The sequence below is a fragment of the Trichechus manatus genome, unplaced genomic scaffold, assembly GCF_000243295.1.
Source record: "Trichechus manatus latirostris isolate Lorelei unplaced genomic scaffold, TriManLat1.0 scaffold00030, whole genome shotgun sequence".
NCBI lineage: Eukaryota > Metazoa > Chordata > Mammalia > Sirenia > Trichechidae > Trichechus > Trichechus manatus.
The window spans coordinates 12,237,073-12,264,071 of NW_004443966.1; the positions used below are offsets into that span (position 1 = coordinate 12,237,073).

The 26,999-nt window shown below is 50.2% G+C and overlaps 1 protein-coding gene across 1 annotated transcript in view; it reads left to right on the forward strand.

The window, feature by feature from the left end:
- SMAD6 (SMAD family member 6) overlaps window positions 1-26,999 on the forward strand; it is an 85,187-nt gene that overhangs the window by 20,930 nt on the left and 37,258 nt on the right. The gene's annotated exons all lie outside the window — the stretch shown is intronic.

The following is a 26,999-nucleotide window of genomic DNA, read 5'->3' on the forward strand; positions in this document are numbered from 1 at the left end:
TAAAGATGTGGGCAAGGTGTAGCACCAGCGCAGAGATGAAACAGGGGACTCTGTTGGGGCAGGGATGGGGTGTTCAGGGAAAGCTTCAAGGAAATGTGATTCTGAATTGGGTTTTGTGGGATGACTAGGAGTTCACCAAGATGACAACAGGGTATAATAAACAGCCTGTCAGATAGAAAGAACAGCTTGTGCAGAAGCAGGGAGGCATGCAGTAGCACTGTGTGTTCTAAGAGTTTGGTCATGGCTAGTATGTTAATCTGTAATGGGGAAAGATGGATCCAGAGAGTTTATCCGGAATACTGGAGGAATGGGCTGGAGCAGGAGGACTGAGGCCTTGGATATCCTTGGTCTGGAAGGGGCTCCTGATCTCATCTGGCATCCAGCACAGGACCTCACTCATAGCTGAGGGTCATTGTGGATGAATGAATGGCTTTTTGCCTGGGACAAAGAGACGTCCAGAGATCCAGAGAGATAACACACAGCGATAAAGACGAAAGACCATCATGCACATTGCATAATCACAGCTCTGGGCCAGTCACTAAGTGCTGTGCATGCGTTCACTCATTGGATCCTCCCAACAACTCTAGGGAGTAGCCACTTTTATTAGCCAAATTAAAGGAAGAGGTAACTGAGGCTCAGAGAGGTTAAGTCACTTGCCTAAGGTCACGCAGCTAGAAAGTGGGAGAACTGGGATTGGAACCCAAGCCAGTTGGGTTCCCCCAGTGTGTCTGGCACAAGACCCTCTCTGCCATCTGGAAGACGCAGGACTCAGACACAGTCCTTGCAGTTCTAGGGCCTCTGGGTACCTGGGATTCGGCGTGAACAACTGTCATCGAGGCCCAGAGCAGTTCTGCTCATAGGATGGCTGCAGAATGAGTAAACAGTATGAGTGCAGGGGAGCAAGCTTGCCTTTGACCAGCGAGGTGACAGATGGGCGGACTTCTGAGAGGAGGTTTCTGGGCCCCATGGGGATCAAGTGCCTGTCCGGGCTGTTTGGCTCTGAGCCGGAGGCAGACGGCTCCTACCCCTCTCTACACCTTGGCGGTCTGCGTCACTGAGGGAACCGGCAGGTTTTCTCAGGAGACCATCTAGCCTAATCACAACCATCTGTCTGCCGGCCCGCGGCCCTCCCTCGTCCTGTGCCGGGGACTCCAGCACCGCTGGCACACTTTCCCTGGGCGTCTGTAACAATCGGGAGCCACACTCGAAAGTTTCCTTGTCAGGGTAGAGCGGCTATTGCCAAGAGCTACTTCTTTGATGCAGAAAATATATCCTGGAGGTACTTTGTCAGATGTTTTTATATTAAACATTTTCCCTCCGTAGCCCTTGGCAGCCAAGGGAAGCAAAGACACATGGCTTTTCCAGTTGCCCCTTGTGGAAAGAATTCCTGATACTCATGGGCCCCTCTACCTGCTCCCAGTCAGGGCTTGCCATGCCCAGCCCAGAGGGTAAGCCCTCCGTGGCTGGCACTTCTGAAAAACAGGAGCCGACCTGGCCTGAGGGTGGATGCTACCCTCACCCTGTGGTAGGAGTTTCTGGGCTTGGAAAAACAGAGGTCCCATGTCTGGAGCAGACATCAAAGCCACCGTCCCAGACTGCGAAGTGAATCATTGCTGAGACTTTAACTGATCTTTGAAAGGAGAGGTGGGGAGCTCGGAGATAGGGGCCTGGAAGTCATTTTAGTCTCCCCACCCAAGGCTGGGGAGTGCCAACACTGGAGAGAGCAGGGAGAAGCTTGGCCACTGGGCCTTGTGTGCCAGGGGGAGAGGGCAGAGTGGGTGCTCTGTAACACAGCCTGAAATTGGGTGGGGCTGGCTGGGGTCACTGTATGGCTTCACGTAGCCCTGGGATGCAGCTAAGGGCAAGGGGCTTTGCTGGGCAGATGTGCCCAGTGAGGAGTTTTGGGAGAGGGATTGGGCGGCCACGGCTGTCTTGGCTGCAGCCACCTTGGTAAAGTGGGGCACCCCTCAGGCAGCTCTGTCAGCCCCTCAGGGTTATGTGTGCCCCAGAAAGGCTCAGGCTTGTGCCTCCCCACACCGCTCTGCCTTCCTCCACTCCCAGAATTCCCTGTCTCCACTCACCTTTCTCCTTAGCCCTCCTGTCCTCTGCCTTATCTCCGGGACTATGAGGGGAGATGCGCCCAGCCCAGGTGTCAGGTCCTGGCCCTGCCACCCACCTGCTTTGTGGTCTTCTGAAAACCATGAGTCCTCTCTAGACCTTAGGTTCTGCCTTGAAGAACGAGGGTGCTGGGCCTGAGCCTCTGCAGGTCACTTGGAGGCCTGTCTTCTAGCAGGTCACTTGGAGGCCTGCCTTCCAGCACCCTGCTGTCTGCACTAGCGGTGCCTTGAGGACTTGCATCTCCAGGGTCACTGGAAAGAGGAGACACCATTTCCAAAGCCAGTCCTCCAAGCTGCTCTCGGAGAGTGGCTGCTGAGAATGAGGTCTTGGGGGCTTGATTCTGAGGGCAGGGCCTGGGCCTTCCCCACCCAGTGCCCAGCTCAGGGCCTGGCACGCAGTAGATGTTGGAAATTACATTTGTGATTTGCAGAAGGGCCCCCTAGAGGGTTCAGAACAAAACCACAGATGGCGCAGAGAGGCTGAGGCTTCTCCACACCCTAGATGCTCAGCTCGTACTGTCTGTCTCAGGCCCCCCCAAAAAACCAGTTGCTGTTGAATTGATTCCGACTTAGGGCAACCCCATGCGTGTCAGAGTAGAAATGTGCTCCATAGAGTTTTCAATGGCTGCTGATTTTTCAGAAGTAGTTCACCAAGCCTTTCTTCTGAGGCGCCACTGGCTGGATTTGAACCTTCAACCTTTCAGTTAGAAGCTGAGCGTGTTAAATGTTTGCACAACCCAAAGGACTCCGTGTCAGGCCTAAGGAGATTCTCTAATTTGGGTTGGGGGAGCTGGGATGAGACCAGGATGAGATCTCTGGGGCCTTTGCTGCTGTTTGACCTGAAAGAGGAGAAAAGGAGGGTGGAGAGGGTGCAAGTTCTTAGGGAGAAGGGACCCCATCTAATTTACCTGGCTTCTGAGGGTCTCCCTCACAGGGCAAAGGCCAGAGAGAGCCCCAGGGCTTCCTCTGAGTCTAAAGGTGACACCAGCCCTATCCTGGGAACCAAGAGACCCGAGTCCTCGTTTAGTCTCTGTCCCACATCTGTTGGGGGTCTCAGACTAGTTCTCGGCTTCTTCATCTGTAAAATGGGTCACTTGGTCTAACTCTTTGGTTCTCAGTGCTCTTTGCACATTAGAATCCCCTGGGGAAAAACAAACAAACAAACAAACCCATTGCCATCGAGTTGATTCCGACTCATAGCAACTCTATAGGACAGTGTAGAACTGCCCCATAGGGCTTCCATGGAGCAGCTGGTGGATTTGAACTGCCGACGTTGTAGTTAACAGCCATAGCTCTTAACCACTGTGCCACCAGGGCTCCAGAGTCCCCTGCAGAGCTTTCGAAGAGCTTTTAAAAAGCTCAGATCCCATTCCTGGAAATGCTGATTTTGTTGGTTGTGGTGGGGCTGGGGTGGATTGAGATTTTTCTTTTTTTAAACTCCCCAGGGGATTCTAATGCATAGCTGGGGCTAAGAACCAAGATCTTTTTTTATATTTTATTGTTGTACTTTAAGTGAAGGTTTACAGTTCAAGTTGGTCTCTCATATAAAAATTTATACATACATTGTTATGTGACCCTAATTGCTCTCCCTATACTGTGACAGCACATTCCTCCTTTCCACCTCAGATTTCCTGTGTTCGTTCAAACAGCTCCTTGACCCTCTCTGCCTTCTCATCTCACCTCTGGACAGGAGCTGCCCATTTAGTCTCATGTATCTACTTGAGCTAAGAAGCACACTCTTCACGAGTATCATTTTATGTCCCACAGTCCAGTCTAATCTTTGTCTGAAGAGGTGGCCTCGGGAACAAGAACCGAGATCTTGATGGAACTGGAGGGACTAGAGCATGGCGGCCACGTCCCGTCAGTGAAGGAGGGTTTTCTATATTGGTGTTTCAGATGGACCCCTAGTCTGTACATGATTACTTCCAGGGACAGGTTCACATGGCATGTTAAGGCAGCCTGTCCCCTTTGTGAACTGCCTGGTTCTAGTCCCTTCGGCTGTATGGTAGGTAGTTCAAGGGGTTAGTGGCGCCAAGGGGATCACCAGGTGCTTACACATTTAATTCTCGCCACAACCTGGTGAAGTGGGTGTTGTGACTCCCACTTTTCGGATGAAAAGACTGAGTCTGGGAGGTGGTTAAAGTGACCTGATCAGTGATACTCACTGAGCTAAAGCTGAGCATCTGACCACCTCCTCCTTAAGGATGTTGCAGTTTTCATCTTCTACGAGAAGATGGGTTTTCTGTGACTTTAGGAGAGCTGGGGACAGCCCCACCGGAGCCTTGATACCCTCTTTGCTGCCCTGATGCTTCTCTTGGATCTGAAGAGCCCTCTCACCCGTAGCTTTGCCAAAAAAGAAGATGAACCACACAGCTGTGCCTGGGTCTGCTTCTATACCTTGAAGTATGGTCAGGTACTCTCTACATGAAAGAGGAATACAAGGGGACCCAAGAGGGTAGAGGTTTAAAAAAAAAAAAAACGGAGGCTTTGGAGCCAGAAAGAACTCTGATGCAAATCGCTTAGTTTCCCTTTTGCAGCCTTAGTTTCCTCTTCCTTTGTTAACCACCCCCCCAAAACCAAACCCAACTCATTGCTGTCAAGTCGATTCTGACTCATAGTGACCCTACAGGACAGAGGAGAACTTCCCCATAGGGTTTCCAAGGAGCTTCTGTGGATTCGAACTGCGGACCTTCTGGTGAACAGCCGAGCTCTGAACCACTGCACAACCAGGGCTCCTTAACTCCCCAGAGGATCGGATCCTAATGTGCAGAAAAAGTGGGCTTGTCAAAAGTAGCTTGGCAGTTCCTCATGGGACGTCACAGAGATGGCACATGTATAGTTTGCAGCACAGTGCCTGGCGCACACATTTAATTTCAGGAAGTGGTAATTAAGTGAACTGCTGATCAGGTAATAGCACAAGGAATAGAACCCGGGAAGGGGCTGAAATCTCTCAGTGAGTGAGTCTTGACTGCAAGGAACCTACTATGCTTGGGAGGGTTAAGGAGGAGGAGAAGATGCCTGGCAGGTAGGGTGTTCTCGGGAAACTTAGAATCTAATAGGAAAGATTGAGGAAAAAATCACTTAGTGGAGAGGAAGGGTGAATGCTGTTTCCTAGATGAACAGTGTGGGCTGGGGGAAAGCCGCTGCCCAGGAATGCTGCGAGGGGAGCTGGGCTCCACCGACGGAGGAGGAGGGCTTCACCAGGCTGGCTGGGGAGGGTATCCCAGGCCTAGGGAACCTTGGGGCCATGGCAAGGAGGTGTGAAGATGCTTGTTTAGGGAGTGGGGAGTGGGCTTGGCAGGGCAGTAAGAAATGAGACCAACGAGGAGAGGGCCTTGAATAGCGTTTCAGGGAGGGCTGGACTTTTCTCTGTTGTAGGCCAGGGCTGGGTGTCCCGGAAATACTGTTGGTTGATAGATGGATTGATGGTAGTAGCCTTAGAGACTAGGTTTGTGTGGCCCAAGAAGGAAGAGTTCTTTTGTTTTTGTTTCTATGTAAGCTTTTAATTGATTATTGATATGACATGCGTACAGAAAAGTGCACACAGCACAAGTGTAGGGTTTTCACAAACTGAACATGCCCAGGTAACTACAGCCCAGGTCAAGAAACAGAACGCGACCCCCCCACCTCCCCGCCATGCCTTCTTGCGGTCACTACTCCCTCCCCCAGGCTGACTGACCTCTATCCTGACTTCTCACACCCTAGACTATCTTCCTGTTTCTGAACCTGCTGCGAATGGAAGCGTGCGGTATGGACTCTGCCTCAATAGAATGTTTGTGAGATTCATCCATGTTGTTTGTGTATTACGGCTGTTGTTTATTCTCACTGCTGAATAACATTCTACTATGTAAATAGACTGCAATTCTACTAGTATCATATATTGTCTATGTTACTGTTCTAATATAGCTGTTCTGCCATTGATGGGAGGAGCCCCGGTGGCTCAATGGTTAAGTGCAGTGAACAGTGGTATACTAGTTTCCAGTCTGGGACTCCTACTTATGATGTACAGTAAATACGTAAGCCTTTTTGTGGACATAAGGACACATTTCTCTTGGGTGTATACCTGGGAGTGGAATTCCTGGGTTATACATTATATGTGTGTTCAGCTTTATTAGATAACTGCCAGGCTGTTTTCCAGAACCACAGCATTTTACTCAGAAGCACTTCTAGGCGAATTTTGGCTCGTTCCACTCATTCTGTAGATGAGACCCCGAGAGGAGCAATGCCTGTCCTTGACCCCACAGCACCCTGGTGGCAGAGCTAGACCTAGACCTGGGTCTCCTCCTCCCTCTGGGTCCAGGCGCTCTGCTCACACACCCATACGGTGTCCATCCCACCACCCAGAAGAAATTGGGTCCTGGGCTCCTGCCTCCCCCACTCACTCCCAAGGCAGGATTTTTAGCTCTCCCTCCTTTTCTAAGGCCCTGGGCAGTGCACTCTGGGAAAAACAAAAAGGAGAAAAGAGTGAAAGAAAACTAAACATTGGAAAAGAAGTGTGTTTCCAATAAACCGGGCCTTTCACCGGTAGCCCAAACATTGCATTCCTGGACCCCGGCAGCGGTGGCCAGGTTTGCCTCTTGAAGCCATAAATCTTGCTGGGAGTTGGGTCCGGATGTTCACAGTTCCCCCGGGACACACACAGACAGGCAGTGTCCTCTGGGGCTTTGAATCCCTGGACTTATCGGGGACGACATCGTCCTTTTTTCAGTGGGTTGGCTAAGCCCCAGGTGGAGGGGTGCAGCCTCTTATGCAAGCGTGGAGTCCTGGGCTCTGGTAGTAAGTGACTTACCGTAAGAGATTTTCTTCTCTTGCCCACTCCCTCCCTTCTTGGGTGCTTTGATGGATCTGAGGTGTTTATAGGCTTGATTCATGACCTAATTACCAGGGTTTTCCACGGAAATAACTTATTAAAGGGGCCGTGCACACAGCAACACTGAAGTCCAGAGGGTGGTGTGCATCAAAGCATGCACCGCGGCCGAGCCCAGTCAGCATTTCACTCGGCCTGGTGCTCAAGACGGGGGGCCAGGGCGGGCAGCAGGGGCAGCAAGGCGGTGAGACCCGGCTGGAGGAAAAACACTTGGGCTTAAGAAAACACTCCCAGACAAACCCAAATTCAGGTCCATGGAAAAAAGGGCAACGTTAAAGCTCGCTATCCCAGGCCAGCCCTCCATCAGATCTTGCCCAGATGTGGAGACATATGTGGGTGCCCAGGCCCTCTACTGTCATGCCCACACCTCCCCCGTGCAGGGCTGCTCCTTGGAGGGAAATGCCAAGGATTTGGGCGGCCTGCTACCCCTTTGAAGCACTGGTGGCGCAGTGGTTAAGAGCTCAGCTGCTAACCAAAAGGTCAGCAGTTCAAGTCCACCAGCTGCTCCTTGGAAGCCCTATGGGGGTGGTTCTACTCTGTCCTATAGGGTTGCTATGCATGAGTCAGAATCGACTCAATGGCAACGGGTTTGATTTGGTTTTTGGTTTGCTACCCCTTTGCCAGGGGTGATAGAGGGATGGGCTGGACCATGGGGGAGAAGTTAGGTGTAGAGGAATTTTCTGGTTACTCCCATCTTAGTCATTTAGTGGAAGCTATAATAGAAATACAAGTGGATGGCTTTAACAAAGAGAAAGTTTATTCTCTCACAGTCTAGTAGGCTAGAAGTCCAAATTCAGGGTGTTAGCTCCGGGGAAAAGCTTTCTGTTCTTTGTTGGCTCTGGCTGAAGGTCCTTGTCATCAACCTTCCCCTGGACTAGGAGCTTCTCTGTGCAGGAACCTCAGGTCCAGTGGACACGCTCTGTTCTTGGCACTGCTTTCTTGGTGGTGTGAGGTCCCCCGTCTCTCTGCTCACTTCTCTGTTTTATATCTCAAGAGATTGCCTCAAGACACAATCCAGTCTTATAGATTGAGTCCTGCCTTACTAACACAACTGCTGCCCATCCTCCCTCATTAACATCATAAAGGCAGGATTTACAGCATATAGGAAAATCACACAGTACTGGGAATCATGGCCCAGCCAAATTGATACACACATTTTTTGGGAGACATAATTCAATCCATGACACCCCCTTCCTGCTATCTCCTTCTGTTGATTTAATTATATCTGCTTTGTCCTTCAAGGACCATTGAAAGCCTTTCTTTTCCGGGAAGCCTTTGGGGGTTGTCGCAGCCTGCAGTGGCCTCTCTCTTTTCTGAACTTTCAGTGACTTTCTTCTCTATACTGGAGTCCCTGGGTGGTGCAAACGGTTAACATGCTCGGCTGCTAACCAAAACGTTGGAGGTTTGAGTCCAACCGGAGGCACCTCTGAAGAAAGGCCTGCCAATCTACTGCCAAAAAATCAACCACTGAAAACCCTGTGGAGCGCTGTTCTATGCTGATGCATGCACATAGGGTCATCATGCGTTGGAATTGATGACAGCTGTTTTTTCTTCTCTGTATTGATCCCAGCAGTGGATTGAAGGAGCCCTCGTGGTGCAGCGGGTAACGTTAGGTTGCTAACCTAAAGGTCAGCGTTTGAACCCACCGGCCGCTCCACGGGAGAAAGATGTGGCAGTCTGCTTCTATAAAGGCTCAAAGGCTTGGAAACCCTATGGGGCAGTTTTACTCTCTCCTGTAGGGTCACTGTAAGTCGGAATTGACTTGACTCCAACGGGTTTTTTTAAGCAGTGGGTTGACTTTGCATTGAGTTTATCCCCTGTCCCCAACCAAACTGAATGCCTTCTGGGCAGGACCTGGGTCTGTCTCTGTCCCTTGGGGTTATAACCAGGAAACCAGTGACCCTGGCTCCTAGCATTGCCTACCTCGTGTAGGAGGACGTGGTTTGGAGTCACTCCCCACGACTTGGGTCTGGCTCTTTCACAGTAATAACAACATTAGCAGTAGGAGTAGTAATAATAATGGCTAACATTTGCGTACAATAACATGTGGCACTGCACCAAGTATTTCCTGTTGCTTAAGCTCATTTAGTCCTCATAGGTAGGTTCTGTTATTACTTATCCCCATTTTACAGATGAGAAGACTGAGTCTCAGAGGAGAGAAATAATTTGCCCAGAGGCACCAAGCTAGTACGTTGCAGAGCTGGGGTTTGAACCCAGGTCTGCCTGACTCTAGAGCTTGTGTCCTGGGATAAGTTGCTTTATCTCTTTGGGCTGGAATCACCCCTACACTCTCTGATGTCAGTGAGTTCACAGACCTGTTGGAGAAACAAGACAAGGCCTCATGAGGCTGCATAGGGTTTTATGTTGTTTTTGTTTATTTGGGTTTATTAAGATACAATCTACATACAGTAAAATTTTTTGAAATTATACAGTTCTATAAATTTTGACAAACTTAACAGTCATCTAACCACTGTCATAAAACCAAGATCCAGAACATTTCCATCTTCCCAAAAAGTTCCTTGGAGCCCCTTTGTAGGCAAGCCCTACCCTTAACCCCTAGCTGTTGGCAACCACCTATCTGATTTCTGTCCCTATGGTTTTGCTTTTTTCCAGAATGTCCTATAAATCAGATTCTACAGTAATTATCCTTTTTTATCTTTTAACTAAGTCTAATGCTTTGAGACCCATTCATGTTGTTGTTGTATGCATGAGTAGTCTGTTCCCTTTTTATGGCTGAGTAATATTCCATGTACAAATGTACCACAGTTTGCTTATTCATTCACTAGTTGATGGACATTTGAGTTGTTTCTGGTTTTTTGGCTACAAACATTTGTATTCAGTTTTTTGTATGAACGTAAGTTTCCAAGTCACTTGGGTAAATACCTAGTAGTAGAATTCCTGGATATATGGTTAAGGGTATGTTTAATTTTATAAGAAACTACCAAAATGTTTTCTAAAGTGGCTGTACCATTTTGCAATCCTACCAGCAACAGATGAGAGTTCCAGTTGCTCCACATCCTTGCCAGCACTTGGTATGGTCAGTTTATTTTTACTTGAGTCATTCTAATAGATAGCTCATTGTGGTTGTCATTTGTATTTTCCTGTCTAATGATGGTGAGCATCTTTTCATGTGCTTATTAGCCATCTCTATATCTTCTTTGGTGGAATGTGTGTTCAGATCTTTGCGCATTTAAAAAAATTGGGTTATTTTCTTATTATTGAGTTTTGAGAGTTCTTTACGTATTCTAGTCTTTAGTCCTTTATCAGGTATATGTTCTGCAAATATTCTCTCCCAGTTTGTGGCTTGTCCCTTCATTTTCTTAATGGAGTCTTTCGAAGAACAGAAGTTTTAATTTTGCTGAAGTCAGGTTTACCAGTGTTTTCTTTCTGTGCTTTTTGTGTCATATTGAAAACTCTGCCTAACTTAAGGTCACAAAGATTTTCTCCTGTTTTCTTCTAGAAGTTTTGTAGTTGTGTTAATTTTTGTATAAGGTATGAGGTATGGATATAGGTTCATTTTTTTTTTTTGCAGATGAATATCCAGTTGTTTTTGAACAATTTGGTGAGAAGACTTTTTTCTTTTTTGTATTACATCGATGCTTTGTCAAAAATCAATTGATCACATATGTGTAGGTCTCCTTTTGAACTCTTTATTGTATTCCACTGTCTCTGTGTCTGTCCTTTCACTAATACCATCCTGTCTTAATTACTGTAGCTCTGTGGCAAGTCTTGAAGTCAGGTAGCATGAGTTCTCCAGCTTTGTTTTTTTTTTTTCCTAGAAGTTCTTTTGGCTATTCTAAGTCCTTTACCTTTCCATATAAATTTTTGAATCAGCTTATTGATTTATACAAAAAGGCATGCTGGGATTTTGATTGGGATTGCACTGAATTTGGACAATTTGGACAGAATTGACATCTTGACAATATTGAGTCTTCTAATCAATGAACATGGTATATCTCTCCATATGTTCAGCATACAGATCTTGACGTGTATTGTTAAATTTGTACCTATGTAGTTCGTGTTTCTTGGTGCTATTGTAAATGATACTTCTAAAACATTTTCCAATTATTTATTTCTAGTATATAGAAATATAGTTGATTTTTTAAAATATATTGATCTTATATGCGTCAGATTTTAATGGCTTGGATGCTGATGTTGTGTTCCATGTTTCAGAGGAAGAGTTTCAAAGTAGAGAATTTTTTGCCACTGGATTCTTAGAAACATCGCCTCTGCCCCGCAACATAGTCTATAAGATAGTTGAATGTGAACTTACTCTAATGAGTCAGATGGGACATCTTGGGTAAGTTACCTCAGCCTGTGGGTATCGGTTTCCTGTCCTGCAAATGAAGGCAGTGGAGAGAACTGGATTAGATGACCTGGTGAGGTCTGTCCAGCGCTCAGCCTGTGTTAGCTCAGACTGATGTTCATATAAACTGTAGAATGGGAGAATTGGAAGAGAACTGAGCCGTTATCATGGGGAACCCTCTCCTTATTTCGCAGAACTGAGAGGGCAGGGCATTTGCTTGGGGTTGCACAGGGGCTGACTAGCAGTGTTCCTAGCCACAGGTCCTGCACCCCTGATTTGGACGGGGCAAGGTGGCACAGCATGGGGACTGGGAGGTGGCTACATGGAGGGAAGGGAGGGAGAGGCTGGAGATGTAGTAGGCAGAAGGACCCAGGCTTGCCCAGGAACCGTGACCTGGGGAGTGGCCAGTTCACCTTTGGCTGTTTTGAAAGCGTATAAGCACGGGTACCTGGAAATGTGGGTGCTGGCCGACCTCGCCCAAGGTACTGAGTGTGGAGTTTAAAGGCCTTTGTAACTCTTTGGTTTGGAACCGGGTTCTGGGAAAAATGTTGGAACCCATTAGTGCTCCTTCCATTCTCTCTACCTGTGGGTCAGGGAAGCAATTCCACTCCCCTTAGTCACTGCAGACGGCCCAGAACCCTGAGGGGCACAGGGGAGGGAGGAGAGGACAGAGGAAGGGGACGAGCCTTCTCAGCGATAGAGGCCCAGCCTGGCCTTTACTTAATGGTGCCAAGGTCAGCTTTAAGTACTTCATACCCGTTAGCTTTGATTTTCATGAGTTACCTGTGAGTGACCATCCCGTTCTTCAGATGAAGCCAAGGAGGCTCAGAGAGCTTTCACTCACCTGCCAAAGGCACTGGGAGCAAGTAGAAGGAGCTGTGGTTTGAACCCAAGTTTTCTCCCAACTTAAAAGCTAGTTTGATGGGGAGTGACTGCTTAATGGGTATAGGGTTTCCATTTGGGGTGATGAAAGAGTTTGGGAACTAGATGGTGTGATTGCACAACATGGTGAATATACTTAATACCACTTTAAAATGATTAGAATGGTAGATTTTATGTTATGTGTATTTTACCACATTTTAAAAAAAGAAAGCTGGTGTGCCCTTCCTCCCATCCATGCCACTACCTCCGGCCATAGTGGGCTCTGTGGCATGGCAGAGTGGGCCTTTGTGGCTGCACCTCCTGGTTGGTAGGGGTTGCCCAGGGTCCAGGCAGAGGGATGGGGCCTTGGCCAGCAGGATAGTCATGGCTGGGTTGGCTTTTCCATGCCATCCCCCTATTTAGGGATAGAGAGAAACTTAGACCCTGGCAGCATCCCCAAGCAGATACTGGGACACCATCCCAGAGCTCTTGATCCACACAAAAGAGGGTAGGACCTGGGGTGACCATGGTCTGCTGGCCTCCAAGGCCACACCATAGTCCAGGGCTGGGCTGGTGCCAGAGTGCATGGGCTGGTGCCTGCCTGGTTGGCCTCTGGTCTCTGTCCCGTGGCTCTGCTGGGCTACGACTCTTTGCCGCATAAGAGCCTTCCCCTTTGGGAGGGAAATCGGGGAAGGAATTAAAAACCTGACTGCCCATATTTTTAGAGATGTATAATAAAGGATGCAGGGGGAAATGATAATGAGGTACTTTAGCGAGAACAAACAAGCAGATAACTAGATAAAAGGGAGCTAAATGGAGCAAGTGTGGGAAACTCATGGTAATTGTTGAATCTGGGTGAGAGTTAGCTTAGTTTCCGTTCTTAGGAGCTGAGCCTGAGCCAGGTTGGGAAGCACGTGGTTCAGTGGGGGCGTGCTCTCAGGTGGAGAGTGTAGGAAGCCCTGTAGGGCAGCAAGGATGTGGTCTCAGCCAGAGTCAGCTTCAGCCTGCTCCTGGGGGAGCTCTGAAGCATGAAGTCACCACAGAGTTGGTCACACCTTGGGGAGAGGGCAGCCTTCTGTCCCCATGTCAGTTAGCCATTGGCTGTAGGTGCATGCACGCGGGCGCACGGGCACACGCTGGGGGGTGCTAAAATCGCCAGGCCCAGGACAAGTCTCCTGATAAAGGGATATCTGTGAGCCCTGGTGGTGCAGCGTTAAGAGTTCGGCTGCTAACCAAAAGGTCGGCAATTCGAATCCACCAGCCGCTCCTTGGAAACCCTTTGGGGCAGTTCTACTCTGTCGTGTAGGGTTGCTATGAGTTGGTATCGACTCAGTAGCAAGGAGTTTGGGTTTTTTTTGGTTTAGTGAACCATTAGCAAAACTCCCAGTAGCTTGGGATAAGAGGGATCTCTGGGCAGGGCAAGTTACTGAGTCTACTATGTAGGTATATGGGGGTTTACTGTTACTATTCTTTCTACTTTTGGTTTATGCTTGAAATCCTTCATAATGAAAAAACTCTACTGAAACAAGGTTCTCAGAAGGAAGGAAGAAAAAGGGAACTCACACCCACTTAGTGCTGGCACTTACTGCCTTTTTTCACCTGGACTGTTTCACTGATGCCCATTCTCCATTTGCTGTCCAGTTAACTCTGACTCATGGCGATCCCGTGCATGTAAGAGTAGAACCGTGCTCCCTGTGCTTTTCAATGCTGATATTTCAGAAGTAGATCACCAGGCCTTTCTTCTGAGGCACTTCTGGTAGACTTGACACTCCAGCCTTTAAGTTAGCAGCTGAGCACCATAACCATTTACACCACCCAGGGGCTCCATTCTACTGATACAAATGGGGAAATTGAAACTCAGGGTTAAGTAAGGAGCCCAGATGTAGCAAATAAAAGTACAATATGTCCAGTTAAATTTGAATTTCAGATTGTTGTTGTTGCTAGGTGCCCAACTCACAGTGGCCCCGTGTACAGCAAAATGAAACACTGCCAGGTCCTGCATCATCCTCACAATTGTTGCTATGTCTGAGCCCATGGTTGCAGACACTCTGTCAGTCCATTTCGTCGAGGGTCTCCCTGTTTTCGTTGGCCCTGTACTTTACCAAGCATGATGTCCTTCTCCAGGGATCGGTCCCTCCTGATAACATGTCCAAAGTAAGTGAGACAAAGTCTCACCATCCTCACTTCTAAGGAGCATTCTGACTGTACTTCTTCCAAGATGGATTTGTTTGTTCTTCTGGCAGTCCACGGTGTGTTCCGTATTCTTTGCCAACGCTGTAATTCAAATGCATCAATTCTTCTTTGGTCTTCCTTACTTGTTTATTTCAGATAAACAACAACAACAAAAATTTAGTATAAGTATATCCTATGCAATATTTGGAATATACTGGTACTCAAAATATATTCGTTGTTTATCTGAAATTCAAATTGAACTGGGCATCCTGCACTTTAGCTGACATCCCGTCCTAGGTCGCATAGCTTGTGAGTAGTGGGGCTGAGATGCGTACCCAGGTGGGGCCAACATCAAAGCCTGTGCTTTTCAGCTCTGGTGAGTGGGTACGGCACTAACAAAATGCTTTCCGAGACGTTATCTTTCCAGGACCTCATTAGGGCGCTGCATGACAGCAGAGACCATTAGAATCATCGGGGCAGCTTTGAAAGAGACTGATGCTCAGATCCCCCCAAGATTAGTGAAATCAGAATCTCTCTCGGGGTCTTAATCTAATCTAATGTGCGACCAAAGAGCACTGGTGGCAAAGTAGTTAAGCCCTTGGCTGCTAACCGAAAGTCGGAGGTTCGAACCCACCAACTGCTCCACGGGAGAAAGATGTAGGAGTCTGCTTCCATAAAGATTTACTGCCTTGGAAACTCCATGGGGCAGTTCTACTCTGTCCTGTAGGGTTGCTGTGATTTGGAATCTACTCAATGGCAGTGGGTAATGTGCACCCGGGGCCAAAGCCTGGGCCTGGGCCTCCGGCTGTCATCATGCATGAATGCAGAAAGGAATAAACCAGAGGCAAAGCCGTATCCCCAGGGCACCTAGAAAGCCCCAGCCCTGACTTAGGCCCCTGATGTGCTGGGGAGGGGCAGGGAGCCTCCTCCCCAATACAGCAGCCTCCTGTGACTCCCTGCTACCAGCCTGGCACACAGGCCCTGCCCCGAACTTTGTCCTTGCTCTTCCCTCTACTTGGAACGCCCTGCCTGTCTTATTCTTTGTCCACTTGGCTCACTGCTTCTCCTTTTCAAGGTGCGACTCACATGTCGCCTCCTCTCTGGAGCCTGCCGTGACCCCCCGCCCCCTCAGCAGGGCTGGTCACTTCGTCCTGCATTGACTTGGCAGACTTCAGTGATAGCCCTTCATTCCTGGCAGAGGTGAACAAGGGATCCGCTTGCCCCTTGTACTGGCTCTGTGCTTCTCCATGTCTGAGTCCCCTTTGTGTCCCCAGCACCCAGCAGGGGCCTGGCCACGTGGTATGCACCTGGTAAACGGGTGTTGAGTTGGAGGGAGAAGGAAGGATGTTGTTGGGGGAGCAGGGTACAGTCTTCCCTTCTCACTCCATTGTCACAGCAGGGTCTCCCTCTCCCTCCACTCCTCTTCCTTGGTGGCACTTAAGTTCTGTTTGTCTATAAGCCTAGGCCCTGTGTAGCCCAAAGGTAAACAGGTTTATAACAACTCAAGGGGAAAAAAAGCAAGTGAGCCAGGAAGTTGTGCAATGCCAGCTCTGGGCCTAGGTAGGTGGAAAAAGGCCCCTGTGGCAAACCAGGGCCTTGGAGCCAGGCCCCAGCCAGCCTAGCTGAGCCTCTGCTTCCCAGAACTCCACTCTGGATAAACACGGAAGTGAGGAGTGCAGCCTGCCCCCCTTCTGAAATGGGCCGAGAAGCGGGCGACAGGCTGAGGAGGAGGGAAGGGGAGCAAGGACCCCTGTTAGGAGAGAGAGCCCAGGGTGGTTGCTCTTGTGGTGGTAAGAGAATGGATTTTAAAGCTTCAGTGGTTAGTTCTATTGAAAACATAACCAAGCAGCTACTTCCTTCAGTCTCTGGGATGCAGAGATCAAGGAAGCAGCCCCCCCGCCCTTGGGGAGGAGTCAGTGCATGGTGCAAATGGTTAATGTGCTCAGCTGCTAACCGAAAGGCTGACTGTTCGAGTCCACCCAGAGGTGCCTCAGAAGAAAGGCCTAGAGATCTACTGCCCAAAAATCAGCTATTGAAAACCCTATGGAGCACAGCTCTGCTCTGACACATGCGGGGTTGCCATGAGTAGGTGTTGACTTGATGGCAACTGGTAGTAGGTGGCCCTTAGGGAGCTCTCCTCCTAGCGAGGCAGACAGTCCCAAGAGAGACAGGAGCTGTCTTAGTCATCTAGGGCTGCTCTAACAGAAATACCACAAGTGGATGGCTTTAACAAACAAATGTATTCTCTCACAGTTTAGGAGGCTAGAAGTCCGAATTCAGAGCACCAGCTCCAGGGGAAGACTTTCTCTCTTCGTAGGCTCTTGGGGAAGGTCCTTGTCATCAATCTGCCCCTGGTCTAGGAGCTTCTCAGTGCAGGGACCCTGGGTCCAAAGATTCTTCTTGCTTGGTGTGGTATGAGGTTCCTCTCCTCTGCTTGCTTCTCTCTTTTATATCTCAAAAGAGATTGACTCAAGATACAACCTAATACTGTAGATTGTGTCCTGCCTCATTAACATAACTGCCTTTAATCCTGCCCCATTAACGTCATAGAGGTTAGGATTTACAACACATAGGATAATTACATCAGATCACAAAATGGAGGACAACCACACAATACTGGGAATCATGGCCTAGCCAAGTTGATACGTATTTTTGGGGGACACAATTCAATCCATGACAGGAGCCAAGGAAAGTTGGGAACAGCAGAATGGTCAGAGCGCAGCTGAAGACGTGTGATGGGTGGACGTGGCTGGTCTCAGGCTCCATGGGGAGCTCCGGATGATGGCGCACACCAGCTGCTCTTATAAATGCATCTGCTTGTTTCATCAGCTTGAAAATCTGCATAAAAGGAGTATCCCAATAATCCAGGAAATTTGGAAGATAGAAAAAAATTACTTGTTAACCCAGCCGCCATGCTTAGTTTCCACTATGCCATCAGCGTTTTGTGTCCTGCACATGAGACAAAGTGAAGCAGCCTGCCCTCCTCACCTGATGCCTTGTTAGAAGCACTTTTCCATGTTGCACTGTAGCTGCACCACCAGGCCACCGAATGTTGACCCATAACCCTGCTTGGTCCAGGAGCAGGTCTGCCGGTAAAGCCCCTCCAAGGGGCAGGTGGGGTGTGAGTGCTGACTGCATTAGGGCTAACATGTGAAAGGAGCTAGGTGGGGACACTTGGGAGGCTTGCGGGCCCCTTTTTTGAGCAAGGTAGTGGTCAGTGGAAGCTGACAGTATTTATTGGTGTCTTTGAGTCCATGAGGTGCGCTCACAGGCATCCCTCTCTTGGTCCTGTATCATCTGTGAGTAGATACACTGCTAATGGACCCCACTAGTGAATTGCTAAACCTTCCAGTCACTTCAGGTGGCCAATGAACGTCTGGCATAAAGTGTCCATCTTCCCGGGACCTCCGCTTGCCACTCCCAGGGCCTCCTGGGGAGAGAACCTTACCCAGGCCGTCTTACTCCCCTTCTCTGCACGGATCGGGGTGGGGTGGGAGGCAGGGCAGGCAGGCAGGCAGGCAGGCAGGCAGGCAGGCAGGCAGGCTCTGCTCAGGGACTTCAAACCAAACCAAACCTGTTGCTGTCCAGTCGATTCCGACTCATAGCGACCCCGTAGGACAGAGTAGAACTGCTCCATAGAGTTTCCAAGAAACAGCTGGTGGATTCGAACTGTCAGCCTTTTGGTTAGCAGACGCAGCTCTTAACCGCTGCGCCACCAGGGTTTCCACTCAGGGACTTAGGTAGACCATAATAAGGGCCCTTGGTGAGGGATGCAGGGGGGTACCGGATGGCATCTTTCTGGCTTGCTGAAGACATACTTAATTGCTTTTGTTTTTCAAAGTAGCTCATGGTTCATTATGGAAACTTTAGAAAGCATAGAAAAATGCAGAGGGTTGGGGTGGCGGAGGGGGTGATTCCCATAATCCTACTCTCCAGAGATAACCACTGTTAACATTTTGGCTCATTCTGTTTAAATTTTTTTTTTCTGTTAAAAAATACAATTTTGCATCCTGCCTTTTCCCCTCAGCATTACATAAATATTTTCCCGTGTCATTAACACTCTTCATAAACACTGTTTTTGATGGCTGTGCTCTATTCCGGCCTATGCATCGACCAACACTGACTTATTAGCTCGTAAGTTGGACACCTGGCCTCCCAGGTGGGTGGCTCTGCATGAACCACAGCCGGGAGGTGGGGCTTTGCTCAGGGAGCAGGCCGTGGCCCTTTTAATCCACCAGGCCCCCTGACTACTCCTCCAGGCTGTTTTACACCCCGCGTTGGTCTGGTCCCAGGAGGTGGACACCTAGCGTGGGTGGTGTTGACCACTTCCTCCGTTGAGCTTCTCCATCGCTGGGCATTAACTGTATAGCTCTTCCAGGAAGCCTTCTCTAGCCATGCTTGGGCGGCAGGCTGGTGTTTGCTCTCTTCTCTGAACCCTCATTCACAAGCACTTGACCCTTAGCACGTACAGCCTCGATTGTGTGTGCTTTGCAGGGTGGGCATTGTCCCTGCCATGTCTTGACTCCTTTGTCTTGCTTCCTTCGCAGAGTTCTGGCTTATAGAGTGAAACCGACCATTCACTAGCTGTGTGACCTTGGGCAAGTTTCTTAACCTCTCTGAGTCTTGGTTTCTTTTGTAAAATGTTGTTGTTGTTGTTAGGAAATGGGAGAGGGTGGAGATGTTGCAGAGGAGGGTGGCCTGAGGGGGCCTTAGGCGGTCGGGGGCCACACCCAAGGCCCTGAGTTAGGCAAAGAAACCAAAGTGTCAGATTCCAAAGGCAGAGGACACCCGAAGGGGGGACCTGTGTTGTTGTTCAGTGCTGTCGAGGCAATTTTCAACTCATAGTGACCCCACGTGACAGAGTAGAACTGCCCCATAGGGTTTCCTAGGCTGTAATCTTTCCGGAAGCAGATCGCCAGGTCCTTCTCAAGTGGAGACACCGGGTGTGTTCGAACCACTGACCTTTTGGTTTGCAGCCAAGCGCTTAACCATTGTGCCACCAGGACTCCTTTTTGTAAAATGAGGGTGGTTGTTGTGAAATTGAAAAGAGATAATATATGCCAGGTGCCTGGATCTGTGCTGGGGACAAGGTGGTGCTTCCTAAGTGGTGGGGGTTATTACTAGTGTGGATGGCAAGATTGTACTATCTTGTCCTCTCCCTTTTCACCCGCACCGAAGTTCACAGGAATGAGCAGCCCAGTGAGTAATGGTTCAGTTACACTCGAACTGTAGTTGACTCGACTGTGCTTGAATGAACTGTCTTTGCTCCTTTTCTTCTGCCCACACCTTGGTTAGGGAAACTGAGGCCACCCTGAAGTTCCGCCTACACCCGGTGACTCTTGGCAGGTCCTTTGAGGGTGCCTTAGGAAATATCTTTGGAGATTCAGGAACACACTGGATACATCAGTTGGTGAGCCAGGGAAATTAGCAGTAACGAGCTCATTTCGATAGCAATGAGCTGAGTCTCCCTCCAGCTGCCAGACATTTACGAGGCTGGCTGGGTGCCGGCAGCCGGAGGCCTCCAATGGCCCTCATCCTTCTGCCTTCCGGCTGGAAATAATTTGTATTTAAAAAATAACAATAAATAATAAAAAAAATTCTCCATCTCCTCTCGCCTTCTGGTTCCTTTGGGCCCACGTGGGGAGATGGTGATGTCTTTGCCCAGTGAGCCCTTGTGGGGCAGTCAGACAGGAAAGGCCCCTGAACCCCCTGGTGCCCACCTCCCAACTCCTCCCTCATCTGCCAGAAGCTCAGGGCACCGCCACGTGTTCTGAGCAGGATAGCCAAGGGGCTTCACCTCAGGGGGACCCTCTGTATCAGGCCCTGCTCTTAGTTGGAGAAGGATTATTTGCCTCTCAGGAGGATACTTCAAGAGCTCTGGGTCCTTTTCCTGCCCTGAGCCTCAGTTTCCCTATATGTAAAATGAGGGGGGAGGTTGGATGGGAGGACTTAGCACTTTTACACCCAGCGTTACATGGAAACCAGGGTCCTGGGGTGGCAGGCTGTCGACCCTGGCAGGGAGCTGTCATCAACCGGGGCACATGTGAAATGCAGATTTCCAGGCCCATACAAAGTCAGACTCCTGGGGTGGGGCCTAGGAGCATACATTTTTAAAGCAATTTTTAAAAACTGTGGTTAAATCAACATAACTTAAAGTCCACCATTTGAAAGGATATCATTCGGTGGTTTACAGCATACGCACAGTGTTGTGCAGCTGTTACCACTATTTGATCCAGAAGGAACGTACATTTTGTAAAAGGGCCCCAAGACATTCTGATGCTGCCCGTCCCTCTGGGGACCTCTGCAAGTGTGTGTCCCTGCGGCACTGATTTGCACCCTTGGGTGCCGGGTGGCGAGGCTGAGAGAGGTTTTCAGGACTGTTGGGAATTGAGATCAGGAATCCCTGACGGGGCCAGATTAGGGGGAGAGGTCACCCTGTTTCCCCACCACTTTGCAAGGAAACAGATGCCCTGCCCTATCCCCCTGCCCATCCAGCCCTGCCCACAGCTCCCCACACACTGTGAGCTGGCAACTGGTCACTTCCTCTGGGCTGGTGGCCCTTTCAGCCCCTGCCTGGGGTTCCTGGGCAGCCTGAGTGGCCTTGGGCTCACAGCCAGGACACAGGCGTGGTGACGACCCAGGGGTTTCCCTCACCCCCAGGGACGCCATTCTCGCCTTCTCAGTCCTCCTCAAGCAGGTGTCAGCATCCCCTTTGTAAAAATGGCGCCAACTGTAAAAATGGCGTGGCGGGGGCATCTGACCTCCTCTAACTTCACAAAGAGGAAGGAGAATCAAGATCAACAGCCCAAGGCTGAGTCCTGTGAGGAGGACGTCAGACATACCTCCCCTCTCCAACCTTTTTACCAATTCTGACACCAACCGTCCCTCCCACAACATTGTCTCTGAGTTCTGGAATTCATTGCAATGGCCACACACAGAACTCACAGACCCTACTCACAGTTAGGGTTTATTAGGAAGTAACTGGTTACAGTTCAGGTTCAGGAATGCTCAGGATACAGTTCTTTGATCAGGACAGCCTTGTCTGAGCTGTGCTGCAGGCGAGCCTCTCTGGCCCTTGGCCTCTTGGGCCAGCTAGGCCTCCGCCCTGCTTTGGCAAGTGTTACAAAGCTCTTTTAGCTCTGCCGATAAATGCCCAGAGGTACACCACTTTGCCAGTAAGCCTTCACCCAAAGGTGCTCAGCTCTCTGGCACTGTGGGTTGGCACACCCACTGTAACCACCTTGCTGTGTGGGCCAGGAAGCCCACTGCACCATCTCCTGCCGGTCTCCTACCTCTGCTGCCACAGTTTCTCTGCCACTGTTTCTCGTCATTTCTCACCATCTCAGGTGTTACAGTTCTCTCTCTGTCTCCTGGGTCTAGGAGGTTCTCAGCTCAGGGATCCCGGGTCCAAAGGACGTGCTCCACTCCTAGCTCTTGTTTCTTGGTAGTAATGAAGTCCCCCCATCCACCTTTGGGATGGCTCGTTTTAAGACTAGTGAGATGGCAAAATTGACCAATCCCATTGTTGGGGTTCCATACACCTTCTTTGCATTTGCATCAGGCTGTCCGATCCCCTTGGGGACCACAAAACACCTTATTTGCATAGTCCCACCCAATGATTTGGTGGGAGTTACAAGACCATGACTAGAAAGGCCATATAAAAGTAGTACCATATATAAGTACCATATATAAGTAGTACCCTTACTACTCATAACAGCCACCCTTGCTTTAGGAACTAGGGGCTGAGACATGGGTCCTTCTAATCTCACCAACGCCACACCCTGTCCTCTGCAAATTTTTCTTAATACAACTTAAAGAGCATCTGGAAACTTCACCCCCTGACAGGCAGGCCTTTTTGAGGGGCGAGGAAGTTACTTTAGTCCCCTCCTTGTCAATGGAAGGGATGGGTTCTTTCCCACTTTGCCCTCAGCTCACTGCAGGTGGTACAGGGGCCCCCACCTGGCTGAAGGCATGCCACTCCCCTCAGCTCTCCCCTGCAGTGAGGTAGTTGGCAGACCTTGCACAAGGTCCCTTGCAGCTACGATGATGTTGTCTTGGGCCCCATGGAGTTTCCAGTCAGCCCCTGGCTGGTCATCAGGAGCCCCACCAATGGGACTCAGCCACAGTGCTCTTGCTCCTGACCCCTCCCCCAGAGACAAGGGGGCTGGTTGGCTCTGGAACCCCATCTTGGTGAAGCTCCTAGCTCTCAGAGTCACCAGTGCATTGCTTAATCTGTCCACTGTCAGCACCCCTTCCCAAGCCGCAGCCTTACTCAAGGAAGCTCCCTGGGTTGGTGGACGCGGCCTGTGCTGTGGACTGCCGATTGGGCTCACTTGCCCGACACTGGGCTTTGTTTCTAGGCCTATGGGCTTGTACTGGGTTCTTGCCCGAACCTTCGGCCCTGGAGTCCTTTTCCTTGGAGTCTTCCACCTGGAGTCTGGAGTTCCAGAGCGGCTGTCCCTCTGTGGTCAGCACTTGGTGATGACTGGGTGATCTTCCCCTCTGTGGGCCTCAGTTTCCACACCTGTGAAATGACAAGCCCTGTGCAGCTCTGCCTGTCCCAGGAGTCACACACTGCCCTGGATGTGGCCGCTGCCTGGGAAGGGCGAGTAAACCGATGGACGCACTGCAGCTGGAGACCCTGCAGTGCCTTATTCCCGGAGGATCTCTGAGAGCCCCTTCCCCTCTGTGGTGTGTGCTGGTGAGAGAGTGGCAGCTGAGGATTTGCTTTCTTAGAAGGGTCAGTGGCTCTCTGCTGGGGCATTTTTCTCCCAGGGTTCTGCTTGGCCCTGCCACCCTTAACCAATCCCACAAGGCTGACTTGGGTTGCCTTCTTTTGGGGTGGCTGGTGGTGGGGCTTGGTTGGTGAACAAGGGTCTCTAGGCTAGCATGGAATCAGTTTCCACATCTGTAAAATGGGCATCTACCTGAAAGGGCTTTTGTGAATGCGAAATGAGAAGGTGTACGCTAACACCTGGACAGGTATTGTTACTTCCTAGCTACCTTTATCACTGGTGCTCTCTTTATATACCTAGAGTAAAGGAGGCCCCAGGTATGTTAGATGACTTGTCTGAGGTACTGAAGGAGCAGCCCAACCCCATGCCAGTAACATTCCTCACTCCTCTCTCTTTCTTTTTCTTTTCCTCCCTCCCTGTCTCCTTCTCCTCCTTCTTTCCTTTTTTCAGTAATACATGATTAATGCATTTCAAAAACAAGAAAAGCATAAAGGGAGACAAATGACCCTTAATTTCACTGCACTGAAAAACATGATTATATTAGTTTTTAATCAGCTTGGAGTATTGCTTTTCTTGTCTTCCTCTTAGCCAGGAATGGGCAGCAGGAATGAGCTTTCTATATATACATTGCCAAGAGAAAAAAGAGGGGCTATAAAACAGTACATATAGCTGTTTCATCACCCTATTCTTTTCACTTATGGAATCCCCGGATGGTGTAAACAGTTAAAACGCTTGGGTGCTAAGTGAAAGGTTGGAGGTTCGAGTCCACCCGGAGGTGCCTCAGAAGAAAGCCCTTGGCATCTACTTCCGGAAAATCAGCCACTGAAAACCCTGCGGAGCACAGTTCTACTCTGACACACACAGGGTCACTGTGAGTTGGGAGTCGACTCCACGGCAACTGTTTTCTTTTCCTTTGACTTATCGATACTGAGAACATTTTCCTACTTCAACAGATACTCTCCTGTGTGATTTTTAATGGCTGCTTAGTATTCCATTCAGTGTATGTGCCATAGTTTACTTAACCAACCCCCAGGGCTGGACATTTAGGTTGTTGCAGCCATTTTCTCACTATGGTGGACAAGACATTCATTGCTCTTGGCGAGCATCCTGGTGCGTACATCTTTGTGCGCATCACTGGCTATTGCCTTAGAATAAATTCCTAGAAGTGGGATTGCTAGGTCAGAGGCCGTGCACATTTGAGGTCAGCACGCCCTCTGGAAAGCCTGTATCGGTTTACTCTCCCAGCAGCCGTGGAGGAGAGGGCCCAGATCCTCTAACTCACAACGCTTTGCTATTTCCAAACGATGAGCCCAGAAAGAGTTGAAAAAAAATCAAAACCACTGCTGTGGGAGTGACTTCCTGCCAGAGGAAGGAGGCATTTGGTAAATAGTCCACTCCCAGTTTTTGAGTGAATCCTCTGCGGCCAGCCCAGGAGCAGGCTGTTTTGGAACCTGCAGAAGAACTAAGCCCTGGTCTGTGTCCTCAGGGGGCTTACCATCCGCATGGACAGAGAAGAAGAGCCTATCAGGGCAGCCTGCAAACACTTTAAAGGCACCAGGAATGAGGCTGAGCCCCAGACCAGAACAAGAGAGTCCAGGTTGAGATCCTGTGCAGAGTAGACATGCAGGGAACATGTGTTGAATAACAAAAAAGCAGTTTGTTACCAACACAAGCTGATGGAGAGCTTCTTGAGGTAGAGATTGGGTCTTCCTCACAGCTAGCTGTACCCCCAGTACCCAGAACAGCGTTAATTCTCCTTAAGTGTTTGCCAAGTGAATGAAGGCTCATGGGAGAAGTGAATCCAGGCCTCCACGGAAGTGGTGAACACGTGGTCCAGATCTCAGCAAGGAAGTGGAATGAGCCAAGGTGCTCCTGGCAGGTCTCATAGGAGGCGGAAGGCACTGGCCTGGGAGTCTGGGCTCTGGCTTCGTGCTCCCAAATCCTGTGTGACCTGGGCTAAGTGCCTCACACTCTTTGCTCCCAGGCCCCCTTCTGGCTCTGAGGCCAAGAATCTGGGTCTGTGGTCAGGATGAGGGCAGGGAGGGTGTTAGTTAGCAAGACTCTGGCCCTGCAGGTAGCAGCTGCCCAGCTCTGGTCCCTGCCACTTTCCTCCCCTCTCCAGCAGGGCCCTCCTTGGTGGCCAGGTGGCACTTCCCCTGGGGAGGGGATATGAAAATAAGGGGATCTAGCTCATCCCCAGTGGTGCTCCTCTGTTTTGAAAAAGGTTGTGGATTGTTTATTTGAGAGAAGAGAGGCCCCAGCCAAACATCCTGCTTTTACAATCCGGAGCTCCAGCCGGGCCCCTCTTCTGCAGCCCTCAGGGCGGCCATGCCTTCTGCCCCTCAGCCCCAGACCACTCCCAGCGAGGCCTCTCCTCACAGCCACCCCCTTCCTGGTCCCCACAATAAAACTGCTCGGCAGTTTCCCTAAGCATCTCTCCTGCTTGGGCCCAGAGAAGACTTTCTACTCAAGGAAGGCACTTTTCCTTTGGCAAAAACACTTGTATCCTTGAGATCTGAGCCCCGAATCCATTTTGTTGGTGAGGACACTAAGCACCAGAAAAGTGAAGCTACTTGCGAAGGGTACAAGGCTCGCCAGCAGCCTAGGGCAGGGCCCAGAGGGGCCAGGAGAGCTGGTTGCAGCCCAGCCCAGCCTCTAGCTTGCTAAGTGACCTTGGACAAGTCCCACTTCCTTGCTGGACCTCAGCCTACTCGTCCCCAGAGAGTGGGTTGTGGATGATCTCTGAGTTCTTTCCACCTTTGCTTCTCTGGCTCTGGGTGGGGTCACGTGGCATCAGTTGGGACGGCCCCTCGCAGTCCCTCTGTAGCCCTGTGACACCTCTCCTCCTCCCCTGCGCCCCACTTCCCACAGCCAGTTTGGAGCCAGAGACAAAGGCCAGGTCTGGGCGGAAGGTGTGGCTGTGGGGCTGCATGCTGGTGCCTGGCTGGCGGGCCCTGATAAGAGGCCGAGGCGCCCCGTGAATCAGCTGGAGGGTGCTTTGGGGAGGGGGAGATAGAGCAGGCTGGCCTGGCCTCTGCTCCCCCGTCCCCAGGGGGCCTCCCCAAAGCCCTCTGGGCCAGGTGGGAGAGGGTTTCATGACAAATGCTGGGCTTGCAAGAGAAAGGGAGGCAGCACCTTGCAGCAGTACCCTGCAGCGTTTGTGACTCTTGTCCTATTATGCATTTGTGAGGCTAAGGCTTTCGCCCCAACCAACCTTGGGGTGGGGGTGGGGGGCTTCCAAAGGCCACGTGACCCCCGACACAGGGGACAGCATGTGGGATGGGATGTGCTTGGCTTCTGGAAGTTAAAGCTCTCCCTCCCTGATGAGCCAGCTCTTTGTTCCACATCCTCAAGGACTGTGACTTCAGCCTATTGTTCACGCTGCTGACACAGACGCTCTGAATTCCTTTGAGTGTGCACTGGGCTGGGGTGGGGGTCCTGGTGGGGGGCAGGGTGGGGGTCTGTGTGTACCTTTATATTCAAAGTCATTCACTTGTTCGGAGAAAACACTATTTCGGTACACCCCCTTGCAGGTGAGCAGGCTGAGAAGTGACTGCCCTGGTTTTTCTGTTTTGAGTTTTGCCAAACTGAGGCGTGGCCGTTTCTGGCTGATTTCATGCCCTTGGTGGGTGTGGGAATTAAATGGCCCAGGCGGCCAGTCAGGGTTGAGGTTCGATCTGAGAGTAGCTGACAGAGGTAGTGTGAGAGGGCTTGCTTCCGGAAAGTTATGATGACCAGTGTGAACTCTTACGCACTAGTGAATCTGCAAGTCCCACCAGTGTGGTTCACGGAATATTCCAACCAGAGTTAAAAAAAAAATCCCGTAGTGACCCTATAGGACAGAGCGGAACTGCCCCATAGGGTTTCCAAGGAGTGGCTGGTGGATTCGAACTGCCGACCTTTTGGTTAGCAGCTGAACTCTTAACAACTGTGCCACCAGG